At 42.3% G+C, this 13268-nt stretch overlaps 2 non-coding genes across 2 annotated transcripts; both read right to left on the bottom strand.

Moving 5' to 3' along the window:
* Positions 1–12322: 12322 nt before the first annotated feature.
* Positions 12323–12463, bottom strand: LOC132348273 (U4 spliceosomal RNA). Its single transcript, XR_009497403.1, has one exon. It is a non-coding gene; the product is annotated as a U4 spliceosomal RNA (small nuclear RNA).
* A 661-nt stretch (positions 12464–13124) lies between these two features.
* Positions 13125–13265, bottom strand: LOC132348280 (U4 spliceosomal RNA). The gene has a single exon (XR_009497408.1). It is a non-coding gene; the product is annotated as a U4 spliceosomal RNA (small nuclear RNA).
* Positions 13266–13268: the final 3 nt, after the last annotated feature.

Consider the following 13268-nt stretch of genomic DNA (forward strand, 5'->3'; position numbering starts at 1 on the left):
GTTCTTCCACAAACTCTTAAAATGGAAATAGGTTGACGGAAAAGAAACAGTCTTAAAAAGAAAAAAAAAAGAACTGACATTGACAGGACATTGATGGACAGCCCTGCCAAAACTGAATTCAGGGTCCTCATGGTGAGAAAACAGCCTCCAAGAAAGTAGATCCTCCATGGGATCACTCCACGGCCGAATGTTCTGAGGCTCTCTAGTCCACGGAATGTCAGTGTTTTCAGACGTGTGCTGTTCCTTCCACCTGGATGGCTCTTGATGCCTCTTCCTGTCGCAGCCCACAGGTCCCTCTGCTTAGCAGTGTGGGGTAGAGGTTAAGTGCACAGCTCATTGGACTGACTCCACCCAGGTTCTAATGCCAGCTTTGCTCCTTGCTGGTGGTGAATCTCAGACCATTCACTCTTTGTGCCAGTTTCCTCCTCTGTAGAAAGAAGATAAATAATACCTACCTGTCAGAGTCATCATAGGATTAAACGAGATACTCACATTTACTACTTAGCATAATTCTTGTCACTAACAAGCACTCTCTAACTCAGCACTATCCCCTAGAAACAAAATGCAAGCCACATGTTAAAATTTTTTAAATTTTAAAATTAGTAATTAAATTAAATTAGCCAAAGCAGTCTTGAGGGAAAAAAACGGAGCTGGAGGAATCAGACTCCCTGACTTCAGACTATACTACAAAGCTACAGTAATCAAGACAATATGGTACTGGCACAAAAACAGAAACATAGATCAATGGAACAAGATAGAAAGCCCAGAGATAAACCCACGCACCTATGGTCAACTAATCTATGACAAAGGAGGCAAAGATATACAATGGAGAAAAGACAGTCTCTTCAATAAGTGGTGCTGGGAAAACTGGACAGCTACATGTAAAAGAATGAAATTAGAATACTCCCTAACACCATACACAAAAATAAACTCAAAATGGATTAGAGACCTAAATGTAAGACTGGACACTATAAAACTCTTAGAGGAAAACATAGGAAGAACACTGTATGACATAAATCACAGCAAGATCTTTTTTGATCCACCTCCTAGAGTAATGGAAATAAAAACAAAAATAAACAAATGGGACCTAATGAAACTTTGCACAGCAAAGGAAACCATAAACAAGACGAAAAGACAACCTTCAGAATGGGAGAAAATATTTGCAAACGAATCAACGGACAAAGGATTAATCTCCAAAATATATAAACAGCTCATTCAGCTCAATATTAAAGAAACAAACACCCCAATCCAAAAATGGGCAGAAGACCTAAATAGACATTTCTCCAAAGAAGGCATACAGACGGCCACAAAGCACATGAAAAGATGCTCAGCATCACTAATTATTAGAGAAATGCAAACCAAAACTACAATGAGGTATCTATCACCTCACACCAGTTAGAATGGGCATCATCAGAAAATCTGCAAACAACAAATGCTGGAGAGGGTGTGGAGAAAAGGGAACGCTCTTGCACTGTTGGTGGGAATGTAAATTGATACAGCCACTATGGAGAACAATATGGAGGTTCCTTAAAAAACTAAAAATAGGGGCTTCCCTGGTGGCACAGTGGTTGAGAATCTGCCTGCCAATGCAGGGGACATGGGTTCGAGCCCTGGTCTGGGAAGATCCCACATGCCTCGGAGCAACTAGGCCCGTGAGCCACAATTACTGAGCCTGCGCGTCTGGAGCCTGTGCTCCGCAACAAGAGAGGCCGCGATAGTGAGAGGCCCACGCACCGCGATGAAGAATGGCCCCCACTTGCCGCAACTAGAGAAAGGCCTCGCACAGAAACAAAGACCCAACACAGCCATAAATAAAAATAAATAAATAATTTAAAAAAAAAAAAAACTAAAAATAGAATTACCATATGACCCAGCAATCCCACTACTGGGCATATACCCAGAGAAAACTGTAATTCAAAAAGACACATGCACCCGAATGTTCATTGCAGCACTATTTACAATAGCCAGGCCATGGAAGCAACCCAAATGCCCATCAACAGACAAATGGATAAAGAAGTTGTGGTACATATATACAATGGAATATTACTCAGCCATAAAAAGGAACGAAATTGAGTCATTTGTTGAGACGTGGATGGATCTAGAGACTGTCATACAGAGTGAAGTAAGTCAGAAAGAGAAAAACAAATATCGTATATTAACGCATGTATGTGGAACCTAGAAAAATGGTACAGATGAACCGGGTTGCAGGGCAGAAGTTGAGACACTGATGTAGAGAACAAACGTATGGACACCAAGGGGGGAAAACTGTGGTGGGGTGGGGATGGTGGTGTGCTGAATTGGGCGATTGGGATTGACATGTATAAAGTGATGTGTATAAAATTGATGACTGATTAAAAATAAATAAATTTAAAAAAAAATCAGCCTAAGAGAAATGGTTCAGATGTGTCACTGTACATGTTGCAATGAGTGTAATTAATTACCTGTCTGGTTACTATAGTGATTTTCAGGACAGTTCACACATTCATAGCGGCAGATATGTTGACTTTTTGTTGTTTTCTTCATTTGCCCCGGACTGTATTCCTTGGAGCATTTGGGCTGAATTTGCTGCAAAGTGAAAAGAAATACCGAATAGGTTTTTTAAAAGATTTATCTTAATTATCCTTGACTTAATGTAAAGATTGATTTACAAAATAGTATTTTGGTCTTTTTTTTTCTTCATAGTGTAATGGAATTGTTTTGTTATCTGGAGGGAAAAAAAATTTTTTTTAATTAGTAATTAAAAATTTTCTAGTAGCCACATTAAAAAAGATAAAAAGAAACAGTTAAAATTAATCTTAGTGTATTTTACCTAATCCAGTCTATCCTAAATGTTATCATTTCAACTTGTAATCAATATAAAAAACATCAATGAGATAGCTCACTTTTTTTAATAGGAAGTCTTTGAAATCATATGTGCATTTTACACTGACAGCACATTTCATTTCCACTAGCCACAGTCCAAGGGCTCAGTAGCCACATGTGGCTAGTGGCTACCACATTGGACAGCACAAATTTAAATGATAGCTGGCATCATTATTTGGGAGGATTTCAACCTAAAAGCCATTTCCCCAGAAAACCATTCCCTGGCCTGGTAGACTATGTCAGGGCTCCTGTTATTAAGACCTTTTTTTTAGCACCCTGAAAACACTCCTCATAATTATACAGTTGACTCTTGAAAAACACTGGTTTGAATGGAGCGGTTCCACCTACAAGCAGATTTTTTTTTTCAATAAATTCAGATAGTACTACACAACCCATGGTTAATTGAATCCGCGAATGCATAACTGAAGATACAGAGGGCCGACTATGGCACTTAAGCATCCAGGGATTTTGATATATTCGGGGCTCCTGGAACCAATCGCAGATAACGAGGGACAGCTGTAATTAAACGCTTCTTATGCACTCGTTTGCATCTGTCCATCTCTTACCAGATTCAAGGCTTCAGGAAGGCAGAGACTAAGTCTGTCTCATTCACTGCTCTACCCCAGTACCTGACACAGGATACAGCACATAGTAGGTGCTGAATAAAAATATGTTGTGTGAATAACATTTGTTAAGTACCCATTTAATGAATTAAGTTTACCACTGCACTAATTGATGTTGGGAAGAAAGAGGGGATTAAGGGGAAAAAAAGATTTAGAAGAATAAATTCCAGAGCTTACAATACAGATGTGGAAGTTTTCTTTACAAAAACAGTAGTTGTTCATTGCAGAAAGAATTTTAGAAAAACAGCAACAACAGATAAACCGAGATATAAAAATTAAAAGTATCCATAATCTCCCCCAAATTAATGACCAGTTGTAGATTCTTCTAGACCAGTCTTTTACACACATTGACACACATATTGGGAACATTTATTGTTTAGCATGTGGGAAGCAACATGTTAAGTCTTTTACATTATCATCTCATTTAATCCTCACAAAGATCCAGTGGGGGTTTTATGCCTATTTTCCAGGCCAGGAAACTGAGGCTCATAAATGAAGTCACGTGCCCAAGGCCACACAAGTACGAAGTGGCATAGTCGGGATTCAAACCCAGGACTGTCTGACTTTACAGTCTAGGACATGGCTTCTGAAGGGGAACTTGGGGACTGCGTCACACACCCCTTGTCAAGTTCAAGTTCCCCAGAGGGCTTGGACACAATGCCTTGAGGAGGCCCTGCTGTTTCTGAATTTGGGCACCCCCCCCCCCAACTCATTGTCCTGCTTAAAATCTTCCTGACACCAGAATAAAGCCCAGTGATTTTCCACCAACTCTCCTTTCTCCTTTCTCAGCTCCAGTCACAGGGAAAGATTTTCAATTTTTTGGCCGTACCGTGCAGCTTGCCAGATCTTAGGTCCCTGACCAGTGATTGAACCCAGGCCCTCAGCAGTGAAAGCGTGGAGTCCTAACCACTGGACTGCCAGGGAATTTCTGGGAATGACTTTCAATTCCTCCAAGAGGCCACATCCTCCTGGCTCCAGAACACTGCAGGTACTGATACCCCGGCTAAAAGGCATCCTGTCCTCTTTCTCCTGGTTAACTTCTCTCCTCCTTCAGTTCACAGCTCAACACCCCCTCCTCCAGGAGGCCTTCCCTGACCACCACGCAGACTTGGATAATTGGTCCCACAACCCCCACCAAAGCACATAACTCTGTGTCAGACACCATGGGGAGCCTTTTTCCTATATTATCTCATTTAATACCCACAAAATCTTTACAGCACTGGCACATTGGAATGACCTGGGAAGCTTTTATTTTATTTTATTTTTTTGGCTGCGTTGGGTCATCGTTGTTGCGCGGGCTTTCTCTAGTTGCGTTGAGTGGGGACTACCTTTCATTGCCGTGCACAGGCTTCTCATTGTGGTGGCTTCTCTTGTTGCGGAGCACGGGCTCTAGGCACGCGGGCTTCAGTAGTTGTGGTGCACGGGCTGAGTTGCTCTGTGGCATGTGGGATCTTCCCAGACCAGGGATCGAACCCGTGTCCCCTGCATTGGCAGGTGAATTCTTTTTTTTTTTTTAAACATCTTTTTTTTTTTTTTTTAAATCGGTATTTTTTATTTATTTATTTATTTATTTATTTATTTATTTATTTATTTATTTTTGGCTGTGTTGGGTCTTCGTTTCTGTGTGAGGGCTTTCTCTAGTTGCGGCAAGCGGGGGCCGCTCTTCATCGCGGTGCGCGGGCCTCTCACTATCGTGGCCTCTCTTGTTGCGGAGCACAGGCTCCAGACGCGCAGGCTCAGTAGTTGTCGCTCACGGGCCTAGTTGCTCCGCGGCATGTGGGATCTTCCCAGACCAGGGCTCGAACCCGTGTCCCCTGTATTAGCAGGCAGATTCTCAACCACTGCGCCACCAGGGAAGCCCCTTTTTAAACATCTTTATTGGAGTATAATTGCTTTACAATGGTGTGTTCGTTTCTGCTGTATAACAAAGTTAATCAGCTATACATATACATATATCCCCATATCTCCTCCCTCTTGTGTCTCCCTCCCATCCTCCCTATCCCACCCCTCCAGGTGATCACAAAGCACCGAGCTGATCTCCCTGTGCTATGCGCTGCTTCCCACTAGCTATCTATTTTACATTTGGTGGTGTATATATGTCCATGCCGCTCTCTCACTTTGTCCCAGCTTACCCTTCCCCCTCCCCATGTCCTCCAGTCCATTCTCTACGTCTGCGTCTTTATTCCTGGCTTGCCCCTAGGTTCTTCAGAACCTTTTTTTTTTTTTTAGATTCCATATATGTGTTAGCATATGGTATTTGTTTTTCTCTTTCTAACTTCACTCTGTATGACAGACTCTAGGTCCATCTACCTCACTACAAATAACTCAATTTCGTTTCCTTTTATGGCTAATATTCCATTGTATACATATGCCACATCTTCTTTATCCATTCATCTGTCGGAGACTTAGGTTGCTTCCATGTCCTGGTTATTGTAAATAGAGCTGCAATGAACACTGTGGTACATGTCTCTTTTTGAATTATGGTTTTCTCAGGGTATATGCCCAGTAGTGGAATTGATGGGTCACATGGTAGCTCTATTTTTAGTTTTTTAAGGAACCTCCATACTGTTCTCCATAGTGGCTGTATCAATTTACATTCCCACCAACAGTGCAAGAGGGTTCCCTTTTCTCCACACCCTCTCCAGCATTTATTGTTTGTAGATTTTTTGATGATGGCCATTCTGACCAGTGTGAGGTGATACCTCATTATAGCTTTGATTTGCATTTCTCTAATGATTAGTGATGCTGAGCATCCTTTCATGTGTTTGTTTGCAATCTGTATATCTTCTGTGGAGAAATGTCTATTTAGGTTTTCTGCCCATTTTTGGATTGGGTTGTTTGTTTTTTTGATATTGAGCTGCATGAGCTGCTTGTAAATTTTAGAGATTAATCCTTTGTCAGTTGCTTCATTTGCAAATATTTTCTCCCATCCTGAGGGTTGTCTTTTTGTCTTGTTTATGGTTTCCTTTGCTGTGCAAAAGCTTTTAAGTTTCATTAGGTCCCATTTGTTTATTTTTGTTTTTATTTCCATTTCTCTAGGAGGTGGGTCAAAAAGGATCTTGCTGTGATTTATGTCATAGAGTGTTCTGCCTATGTTTCCCTCTAAGAGTTTTATAGTGTCTGGCCTTACATTTAGGTCTTTAATCCATTTTGAGTTTATTTTTGTGTATGGTGTTAGGGAGTGCTCTAATTTCATTCTTTTACACGTAGCTGTCCAGTTTTCCTAGCACCACTTATTAAACAGGATGTCTTTTCTCCATTGTATATTCTTGCCTCCTTTATCAAAAATAAGGTGACCATAGGTGCGTGGGTTTATCTCTGGGCTTTCTATCCTGTTCCATTTATCTATATTTCTGTGTTTGTGCCAGTACCATACTGTCTTGATTACTGTAGCTTTGTAGTATAGTCTGAAGTCCGGGAGCCTGATTCCTCCAGCTCTGTTTTTCTTTCTCAAGATTGCTTTGGCTATTTGGGGTCTTTTGTGTTTCCATACAAATTGTGAAATTTTTTGTTCTAGTTCTGTGAAAAATGCCATTGGTCGTTTGATACGGATTGCATTGAATCTGTAGATTGCTTTCGGTAGTATAGTCATTTTCACAATGTTGATTCTTTCAATACAAGAACATGGTATATCTCTCCATTTGTTTGTATCATCTTTAATTTCTTTCATCAGTGTCTTATAGTTTTCTGGCAGGTGGATTCTTAACTACTGTGCCACCAGGGAAGTCCCTGGGAAGTTTTAAAATATATTTTTTGCCCAGAACTAATGCTCAGAAATTCTGATTGAATTGACCCAGAATGCAGCCTGGACAAGAGGATTTTTAAAAGCTCCCCAGGTGATTTTAAGTGCTCAGCCGGGGTGGAGACCCACTGGCTTCTGAGATAGATGTGATGATCCTGACACTCCTTTTACAGCCAGAGAACTGAGGCACAGAGAAATTAAGTAAGTAGCCTAAGGTCACGCAGCTAGTGAATAGTGGAGCAAAGATTTGAACCCAGAAAGTCTGGTTTCAAAGCTTCATGGAAAAAAAAAAAAAATCAATTGGTCTCAGTTCATTTCCCCAGTGATGGAGAGCTATAAGCCGGCTCTCTTCTGAGACAGACACTGAAGGCCCCTTGGGCACGGGATATTTTTAACCCAGAGAAGCCAGTGATTCTTGCAGACAGCCTGCAGGGACTTACACTGGGAAGATTGTTTGGGGGCTGGTGGACCCGTTCCCTGCTGAGATACTCCTCAGAGTCCAGCTTTTCTGTCCCCTGGAGCCAGTAGGTCCAGGCTGGCTTGGGCGACAGGGTGGGATGGGGTGGGGTGGGGGTTGGCTCCATCTGGAACTGATGTTTCCAAGGATATTTCCATACATGGTGGAAGGGGAGAGGGTCAGGATTACCTCACCCAAGCCAGCCCCTTCTCTCTGCTTTCTGCCTGGAAAGGAGCTAGAGAACAACTAATTGTTGGAAATGGATATGAATTCACCCTCCTCCTTCTTCCCCTCCCTAACCCAGCAGAGTCCTGTGAAAGCTGCAGAGCTTCAAACGTACACGTCGAGTATTCTCCAGACGCTCTCCTATGTGGCTTTGTGGGAGAATACACAGTACAGTCTTGGGGGACCCAACTTAGGGGCATCTTCTAAAATACAAAATATGGGGAATTCCCTGGTGGTCCAGTGGTTAGGACTCCACTTTCACTGCCGAGGGTGCAGGTTCAATCCCTGGTTGGGGAACTAAGATTCCACAAGCTGCACGGTGCGGCCAAAAAAAAAAAAAAAAAATTAAAATGCAAAATGTGAATGGTTTTTGTGCAAGCAATCTCACCTACAGAAATTTCCCCTAGAAACAACGCACTAGTAGGCAAAATTCCCCCCAAAAAACCCTATGAGTAGGCAAAGATGCGCACCCAAGGATGTTCATCATAGCATTGCTTATAATTGGGAAAAACTGGAAACAACCCAAATGTCCATCCATAGGGATTGATTAGCTGAAGTGGGATATATCCATATGGGAAGAGGGGAGTTATATGCTGACATGGAAAATAGGTCCACCATATATTAGTTTAGCAGAAAGAAAAAGGAAATAGTAGAACTGAATGTAGAATATAATCCAATGTTTGTTAATAATTAGGTTGACACATAAATAGAACAATTTGGAGGAATAATCTCACCTATCTGTGGCTATTTTCTCTAGCCATGGAGGTGGGATTATGGTGATCTTTGACTGTCACTGCTGCATATATATAATGTTTGGATTTTATATACCAACATGCAGTAATTTCACAACCAGAAAAAAATTAGTTGTGAAACTGAAACCAATAATATGTAAAAATCACATGGATCCACTTGAAGATGGTTAATTTTACGTTCTGTGAATTTTACTTCAATTAAAAAAAAAAAAAAAAAGTCATTGTAACTCAAACTACCCAGCCAAAGAAAGATTCCAGTAGAGCTGAGAGCAAAATATCACATGTATGTTCTATAAATTTTACCTTTAAAAAAATTGTTTTGCTTTCCCTAAGCTTTTTGTTCATATTTTTGGTGGGTTTTTTAAAATAAGTTTTTTATTTATTTTAATTTTGGCTGCGTTGGGTCTTCATTGCTGCGCGCCGGCTTCCTCTGGTTGTGGCGAGTGGGGGCTACTCTTTGTTGTGGTGCGTGGGCTTCTCATTGCAGTGGCTTCTCTTGTTGTGGAACATGGGCTCCAGGCACACGGGCTTCAGTAGTTGTGGCACAGTAGTTGTGGCTTGCGGGCTCTAGAGCGCAGGCTCAGTAGTTGTGGCGCACGGGCTTAGTTGCTCAGCGCCATGTGGGATCTTCCCAGACCAGGGATCGAACCCATGTCCCCTGCCTTGGCAGGCAGATTCTTAACCACTGCGCCACCAGGGAAGTCCCTTGGTGGTTTTTCCATGCTTTTCTTTCTTGTATGCTTACAAATGAGTCATTATTTTACTTACTTGCTATTATAAATTCTAAGAAAATCACACACACACACACACTCACATGAGTGTTTGCCAGAGCATCATCTGACTTTCCAGTCAATACAAAATTTGCCATGGGAGGGAGCATTCATGTTCTGTCTCCTCCAGGCCTGTTTTGACACCCAGATTATTCACCTTGGCAACCAGCTAAGGTGAAAAGAAATGGTTGGAGTGCATTTTCAAACCACACTATCAAGGAAATTTTTAGCTCCTTGAAATTTCAGCCTCTGGGTAGCACACGTCGGCTCCTCTTGTAGTTCGCACAATCTTAGTGGGGTCTTCAGGATGCCCCTTTGGGTAGTTATCACTGACCCCCTCTTTCCATCATATTTGCTCAATTGTAATACATTGGCTCCGCAGGGGACTCTTCTTCCCTTTCCCGGGACCACAGGTCCTGAACACAGGGTATTCCTTGGTCCCAGCAAATCTACCCTGGGTTCCAGAGAAGAAGTGACATTAATTTATCTTACTTAGCCATATTTTGATGACTGATCAGGAAGTGGTTTAAGGGAGTAGTTGTGGAAAGCAAAGGCTTTTATTACCAAATGTCAAGGATTGTTCATTCCACAGATTACTGATTACATAGGGGAAAGTGCACTTTTACAACAGAGAGAGAGCAGTTTAGTGCTTTACCCTGGCGCTTAAACTCAGCATCGATTATAGTGGCAGATGCAATACAAAGTTCACAACGCCATCTCTGAAGTTCTGTTGAATCGAATCAAGCTGTGGTCTTGGTTACAGGAAATAAAGGGAACACCATCAGTGAAGTTGGAATGTGAGGCTTCTACACGGTAACTGTCTTGGACTCTTCAAAATATCAGTGTCATGAAGGAAAGAAAAAAGGCAGCGGGGGCGGGGCGGGGGTTTCCCTGGTGGCGCAGTGGTTAAGAATCCGCCTGCCGATGCAGGAGACACGGGCTGAAGCCCTAGTCCGGGAAGATCCCACATGCCGTGGAGCAACAGACACCGTGTGCCACAACTACTGAGCCCACGTACGGCAACTACTGAAGCCCATGCGCCTAGGGCCTGTGCTCCGAAGCCAGCGCAATGAGAAGCACGCGCACTGCAACCAAGAGTAGACCCCACTCGCTGCAACTAGAGAAAGCCCGCGCGTGGCAACGAAGACCCAACTCAGCCAAAAATAAATAAATATTTTTTTTAAAAAAGGGGCACTTGCCTAGATTTTTTAAAACTGCAGGTGGAAAATAAAATGGAAATGGAAAGCCACTCTGGAAGATAATTTGGCAGCTTCTTACAAAACTAAACATGCAACTGACTACACGACCCAGAGAATTAAAAACTTACACTCATACAAAAACTTGTACAGGAATGCTCTTAGCAGCTTTATTTATGATAGCAAAATACTAGGAACAATTCAAATGTCCTTCCATGGGTGAATGGTTGAACAAACCCTGGTACTTCCATATAATGGAATACTACTCAGCAAGGAAAAAGAATGAGCTAGTGATACATGCAAGAACCTGGATGGACCGGAAGGACATATTGTTTGATGAAAAAAGTCGATCTCAAGAAAATCACATACCGTAGATTCCGTTCATATAAAATTCTAGAAAATGCAAACTAATCTATAGTGACAGAATGGGGGAGGGGTAGTGGGGAGAGATGGGAGGGAGGGATGGATTGCAAAGGAACACCAGGAAACTTTGGGGAGTAATGGATGTGTTCGCCAGCTGGTTTGCAATAATGGTTTCATGGGTGTATATGTTTTCAAAACTCATCAAATTGTAGGCTTTAAATATGTGCAGTTTATTGAATATCAATTATGCCGAAGTAGAGCTGTTTGTAAAAAAAAAAAAAAGAAAAGAAAAGAAATGGGGAGAATGGTTTCTGTAAGAATTAAATGAAATAAAGCATATTAAGCACTTTGCGTGGAGTCTGGCGTATGAAGTAAGCACTTCATGTGGCGTCTGCCGCACAGTAAGTGCTCCATAGTTGTTGGTGTTGGAACTTGGCTGGTCTCCTGGCTGGCTCCATCACATCCCCCTGTTTATTTGCTTTATAACATTGAAATAATCTAATTATTTTGTTTATCTGTGGTCTCAAAACGGTGAGTTCCCTGAAGCAGGGACTGTGTCTGATTTGCAGCTAGAGCGGTTTTCCCCAGTGTGGTGCTTTGAATCCGTAGATGCTGTCCCACCACCCACCTTCGCCCTTACAAGCCACATTCTTTTGTTAGAGAACAGAAGAATGTTTCATGGGTGTTGGCCTAAGCAGGTCCAGCCGGATTTGCCACGCCCAGGAATAGGACTCCTGAGGCCTTCTATCCGTGGATACGCCTGGTCTTCCTAACAGAACAAGACTAGAGGCAGTCGGTATAGTGGAAACCCGCACCCCACTAAAAGTAAAGGGATTTAATTCCAAGCGCAGCTGTGCCCGGTACTGCATAGTAGGACCTGAAAATGCCTACTGTGTCCGTTCCCCCCCTCGTCACTTTAAAACGAAGTATTTGGATAAGCTGTTTTCAGATACCCATCCGTTCTTACGAACCTGTGACCCTCATGAAGAGTCCAGTTCAGTTGTGATGGAAGCAGAGTTGGTCATGTAGCAACTGGGAACTTCCAGACAGTAACTATTGCAACCAAAATTCCTTTCGGTGCATTGAGAAACTGTCGGGCTGCGCTCCTATTCACGGAAAAACAACGCAATCCGGTCCGTCCAAAAGCAAGTATACTCAAAGCTGATAAACACTGAACTAAATCCGCTTTTCTTAATAATAGAAATAAACGGAGAACCACTTCGGCGAAAGCAAGCAATAAATTTCTAAGAAACATACAACAATTAAAACACTCACTGCAGTATAATAAGAAAACACCAAATATACGGCTGTTATTAAACCTGTACTGATCAGTCTCCGTAGAGACTGTCAAAAATTGCCAATGCCGACTATATTTCAAGTCGTCATGGCGGGGTATTGGGAAAAGTTTTCAATTAGCAATAATCGCGCCTCGGATAAACCTCATTGGCTACGATACTGCCACTGCGCAAAGCTAGAGAACGTGAGCACGCACCTAGCTCCGCCATGGATGACAACTGCCTTTACCGTGAGGGTGAGCGACTGAAAACGAGCTGGGAAATATGAAGCACTTCCTTGCAAGAACTTATGTTTAAGATTCGCCTGCGCGAAAAGGTTCTAGTTTTAAAATTATCTGTTGTCGAACACTAACGTTTTAGAAATACGTACGCCTTCGCAAAGGATGCTGGGGAAATCTCATGCAAATTACCATGACGTCACCAGGACGGTCTGGCTGAGACTCGTGTTCTAAAAAACACCGGCAGGAGAAGAACGAAAACACAGAGTTAACCGAAATGAGATCGGTAGGTTGAGGCGTGGGTGCTGAAACCAGAAAACTCTCAGGAGAGACATTAGAACTTACAACGTTAATACATTTTGTTTGTAACATGCCGACATAAAAAACAAACAACGGAAAGTGGATAACAGACATGAAGGGAACACATCACGAAACAAGCCGTGGTGTTAAAAGCGAAAACACGGCCTAAAAGCTTTCAGGAGCGCCAGTCTGTCTCATAACGGTGAACGTAAGAAATTGAACACTACGCTGCTGGCCGCTGTACACCTTTAGCATAAACCCCTATTAAATCATGTTGGTTACAGAACGCACACTTCCTTATTTTAAACCTACATTGTTCAGTCTCCGTAGAGACTGTCAAAAATTGCCAATGCCGACTATATTTCAAGTCGTCACGGCGGGGTATTGGGAAAAGTTTTCAATTAGCAATAATCGCGCCTCGGATAAACCTCATTGGCTACGATACTGCCACTGCGCAAAGCTAAA

Source organism: Balaenoptera ricei, chromosome 14, assembly GCF_028023285.1.
Source record: "Balaenoptera ricei isolate mBalRic1 chromosome 14, mBalRic1.hap2, whole genome shotgun sequence".
Lineage (NCBI taxonomy): Eukaryota > Metazoa > Chordata > Mammalia > Artiodactyla > Balaenopteridae > Balaenoptera > Balaenoptera ricei.